Here is a 5013-nt window from a genome sequence, read left to right as displayed (position 1 = left end):
AAGTCGATTTTGTAAAGGAACCTTTCACAGCAGTCTAACAGTGTAAAAGGGATCCTGTACTGATTGTGAATTGAATTTAGGTGGAAAAGATGTATGTTTGCATCGCTGTTACAGCCTCTCTGCAGTTCCAGAGTGGTAAAGAAGCCTATAAACACATCAAGCCCTAATTCTGTTTTTCAGCGTTTCACATGTGTAGTACTTCTATTTGGAATTTCTCCTTAAACCAGCTAACCTTGAATGGGTGCTTGATAGTAGCAGCATTTTCCTTCTTGAACCTTTGCTTGTATGGGAATAATAATTAGCTAACAGTACCTCCAGACCTGTTAATTTTGAACTTGAGTTCTTGCCTTGCCTGAGGGAGAAGCCTGAGTCCCGCTGAAAAGACAAGAGGTGCCCTTGACACCTTCTTAATTTAAAAATTGTCTTTTCTCTCTGTATCCCCTCCTTATTTATCCTCATTCTTTCCTTGAACAGTCTTGTCTTCTTCTAAGGTCTCAGAATCAAGAGAAAATAACCTTTTAAACTGTGATGACGGGCCATGAAGAAAGTGAATTAACCTGGTGTGATGGAGGAATAATTGACTACCATGGTGTGAACAGCTGAAGGACAGACGAGGAAATAAAGGAAAAAATAAAATTTGGAGTTTGGGGACAAGATGAGAACTCTGCTATTCATCTGCTCGATTTCATTTTTGTAAGACTCACATTGCTTTATATATCCAAGAAAGATGCCAGCTCTGTGATCATTACACTGATGGTTAACAAGGGGATTTAAAAAATAAAGAAACGAAAAATATATGTATGTATTTTAAGCTTCCCAAGTTAGTGATAATGCGCCTACTATCCTACCCATTACTCATAAATAATATTTATGTCTGTATAATAATGTCACAGGCCAGGGGAGAGGAGTACGGCTGGCTGAGACACAGTCTACCCTGTCGTCTGCTGGGTGGTCTGCCTATAGCAGCATCTAAAGATGCGCAGAGAAATAGAAGCCCGATGCCCTGTGTGCTTATGTTTCTTTTACCCTGGCTTAAGTGCAGAATGAGAGTCCAAATGATTCAGTTTTTAAGCACTGGTCTCATGATGTTCACAGTTCAGTATCTGGTTTGAGGTTTTCTTTAGTTAGTTGAGTGTTCGGTACTCTCCCATACTGGCCATTTATCTGCCTCATCTTCTGGCTCCAGGAGACAGTTTCTTTCCCTCATGCATATGCCAGGAATTCAATACGCATAAGACACCAGTCTGATCATATCATTTTCTCTTGCAGCAGTCCAACAGACTGGGAAAAGGGCCAAGGAGATTTAAAAGGGTAAAACAGAAAACAAGACAAATATAAATGAAAAGGCCAAAAACCACTTAGGAATTCATGATGCCAAAGCAAGCAGCAGCGCTGCTGGCACAACTGGCACATAGCTGATAACAAGATACCAGAAGTGGTAAGGTCCTCAGCAGCCAGTGCTCATCTGAGCAGGCACCCTGCCTACAAATGGGTTAGCGGACTCTGCTCCTCTTACACTCATTCTGCTGAAGCAAAATGGATGGTCTTCATCCTTGCTAGCAGTGCGGTCCCTCCCACCTGGGGACCATGGGCAGCACTGCTTTCGAGGCATGGGGAGCCTTACACACTCACCCTTCCTCAGGCTCAGTTCAACGCTGGAACGTGTCACTTGATAGACCTTGCAAGTTCAGAGGCTCTTTAATTTTGACATGGTGTTAAGTTTATTACAACCTGGTGAAACGAGTCGCTACCAAATCCATAGCTCTGCCCTCCTCCTTTCCCACATGTTTTCATGAGGAAAGTGAAAAGTTTAACCTTTCACATAACAGTCTTTTAACAAAACGTGCAGTGCTAGAGCAATACAATATATCCACGATATGAAAGGATCTAGGGTAACTATTGCCTTTAGCTAGCAGTAACAAATCACAAGCCCTTTATAAGGAAGTCCAATCTATTAAAAGTACTGTTGTGTTAGGAGGCCAGCAGACCAACGTAATATAAAACATCTAGGGCTTGCTACTGCAGAACTGTTGAGACCTCTTGAAATCTGAGTATCCCCAGACCCTTTGATTTAAAAAGGAGCTGGAGAAGTTTTAACCCTTTGTAGAAACTGCGCAGGAATTTTCCATCTTGGATCTGGGATAAGGCATATATCCAATGGCCTCAAAGGGTTCCTAGCTGGGATAAAGTCTCCAGACTGGGATTTTTATATTTTATTTTTAAAATCAAATTGTGTAAATAATGTTCGTTGCAGATTTGTTCCTTCCAAGACTTTTAGTAGGACTACTGACTATCTTTGAAGTCACCTGAATGATCACCATCTATAACAAGACACTGCCAGATAATATTTATTTCCTTCTCCTAGCTGGGTGGGAAATATTCTATCCTGACATAGGCATATGTTTAGGCTCCATCATCTCCTGCCCGTGGGGCTAAAAAGTGTAGTCTAAAAGGTAGATATTCTCAGTTTTTCAGTCGAATTACAGTAATTTGTTTGCAATCTTATCCAGTGAGTTCAAAGATGCCATTTTATGCTTGTTACAAAATTTGCAACTGTCCTCAAATTCTTTCCATTGATTTCAATGGCTTTTGGAACAGGCCCTCACAATGCAGGGTATGTGGATTATTCTTCATATTACCCTGAACAGTGAAGTATGATTATAATGTTCTGCAAGTGCTTTACTGAGGAAAGAGGTATAATAAAATATTGAATGTAATTTATTAAAGAAAATCTTTGCCCTGTTTCAATAAGAATCTAAGGTTTTAGATCTGAAGCACATACAACTATTCAGGTGTTAAGGCTGGAAGAACTCCTGACCTGCAGCTGCAGAAATGTAGGACTTTGGCTGTCAGTGAGATGTACTGATACCCAGATGAAAGGATCTGACCTTTTTTCTAGCTGACTGTTAGTTCGTATACATTAGATAAGCACCCATATACTGGGTGATCCTCATCAGGGATTCATCTACTACCTTGAATCATATTACTGCTATCAGCTCTAATCCTAAATCTTCCTTAATTCCTATTAAAACATGTGGTTTATTTATTATGAATTTGGCTATAATTAGAAAATTTACTTATCACCATCAGAAGTGAATGTTTCCACGCCACGTTATAGGCTTTTTGTGTCAACGCTTCTGACATACAAGGAGGCTGAGGCTCATTTTGAGCACTTTCCACTTCCAGATTACCTGGGGGAAGGAGAAGGGCCAGAGAGAAATGCGCAGTGCTACTGGGAGGACCCGGGAGGTTGGCTGTGTTGTACCTAAGGGCTGTTGGAGCAAAGCCTGGCAGCCTAGAATGTTAAGTGCCAGTTAGAGCAATCCTGCTGTTTTCTCTATTAATATGTAAATTGCTTGACTGCATTGTATCTCACACAGGCCAGCAAGAAAAGTTTAAAATTTAGGCCCTGCTGAAAAACAAGGGCAGGGAAGGAGCTGACAAGAGTAGCAAGATTAACCTTGTTTTGCCATTACTTTGCAGCATGTTACTGAATGACATTTCACATGCAGCTTTTATAGCCATCCCTGTTACAGATTGTGTTCTTCCTGCCTCCAGCTGCCTGGGCACACTGTTTGGTAAGAATAACTACTTTGGGTTTTTTCTAATGAAAGTTACATATAGTATCCAACAGGTATGTGGATAACTAAACTTACATAAGGTTTTAAAAAATGTAATGTAATTTGCATATGAAGTCAGCAGAAATTTCAGGGTCTCCAAGACTTCTCTCAATCATGCTTTGGAGGGTCCTGCATTGTGATTTAGGAGCTTACCTACTGAAAAAATTGGTTTAAGATTAATTGATTTAAATAGATTCTGACACACTTTTTTCAGGCTGATTAGAATCTGCCAGTACATGGGTCCACTGACTCCCTGGGGAGTAAAGGAGTCCTCATGTGAACGAAACCAGCAGAATCAAGACCCAAATCAGGCAAACAAGCCAGGTGAAGGCAATTGATAGGGAAGTGGGAGGATAAAGGATAATGATTAAAAAAGGAAACCCCTTCCGGCTTGTCTGACAGAGCAGAGGAGTTTTTAAATTAGGGCAAGAGGGGAGGAAAAGAAACTTGAGAGCTGGACATCGCTGGAAGGAAGTGAAGAGAAAGAAGTGGTACGTGAAGAGGTAGGGGTGCTTAGGACAGCCTGGGGGATATCGCAAGCCTTAGTAGAAGCCTCATATTATGCTCTCTTAGGCAGAACGAAAGTACAACAGCAACACTTAGTGACAGGACAGGGAAGGACAGTTAAGGGGAAGGGATGGAACAAAAGCAAGCAAGTCTCAATGCCACTCTGAAGAAAAATAAATTGGGAATTCAGAGTGAAAGCTGTGCTCTCCATGTACTTTTGTATCTGCTATGTTGGAGGCGTCAGTCATGCAACCCACTGGGAGACACAGGAAAGTCTGTAAGCTGCTCAGGAGATGAATGGAATGAGAGACTGGTTAAATTAATCTAGCTATTCAGTTTTTTTTTTTCCTTCAGAAAGAAAAATGGAATGGAGTTGAAAGACAGATACTGTAAACCCAGAAGCGTACAATCTAAACCCAACTTGTTGGTGGCTGTGCTAAATAGTGTAGGCCGTGTTAAATGCAGATCTCAACACCTCTTCTTTCTTAGGATTATGGGTATCTGTGATTTCGGTAGGTTTTTTTCCCTTAAGAACACAGCTATGCACACAACTTGAAATTATTTTTCGTTAAGCTGTAGAATATCACCAACAGCCAAATTCATACAAAATGTTGCCTCGTGCTCACATGAAGAAGTGTTCCTGCCAGTCCCCAGTGCCGCTATGTAGAATTACATGAGGACAGAAACACTGAAAGCTTGAGAGTTTTGTTTCATGGTTGTTTTAGGAAAGTACTCTTTTATTTAGTATTCATTGTTTTCATACATGTAATATAATGCCTGTCCACAGTGAATTTCAAACTGGTGATAAAACACCCGCTAACTGAAGTTCATGGCGTAACTCAAGCAAACGCGGCCGCGAAGGACGACGCCCTGCTGACAAGATGGC

General features: G+C 41.0%; 1 protein-coding gene across 1 annotated transcript in view; it reads right to left on the bottom strand.

Moving 5' to 3' along the window:
- The window catches only part of CRB1 (crumbs family member 1, photoreceptor morphogenesis associated), a 113280-nt gene that overhangs the window by 55743 nt on the left and 52524 nt on the right, over positions 1 to 5013 (bottom strand).

Source organism: Pygoscelis adeliae, unplaced genomic scaffold (assembly GCF_000699105.1).
Source record: "Pygoscelis adeliae isolate BGI_AS28 unplaced genomic scaffold, ASM69910v1 Scaffold256, whole genome shotgun sequence".
NCBI classification, from domain to species: Eukaryota; Metazoa; Chordata; class Aves; order Sphenisciformes; family Spheniscidae; genus Pygoscelis; species Pygoscelis adeliae.
The sequence above is the reverse complement of the archived record's forward strand: the minus strand, read 5'-3'. Positions and strand labels throughout refer to the sequence as shown.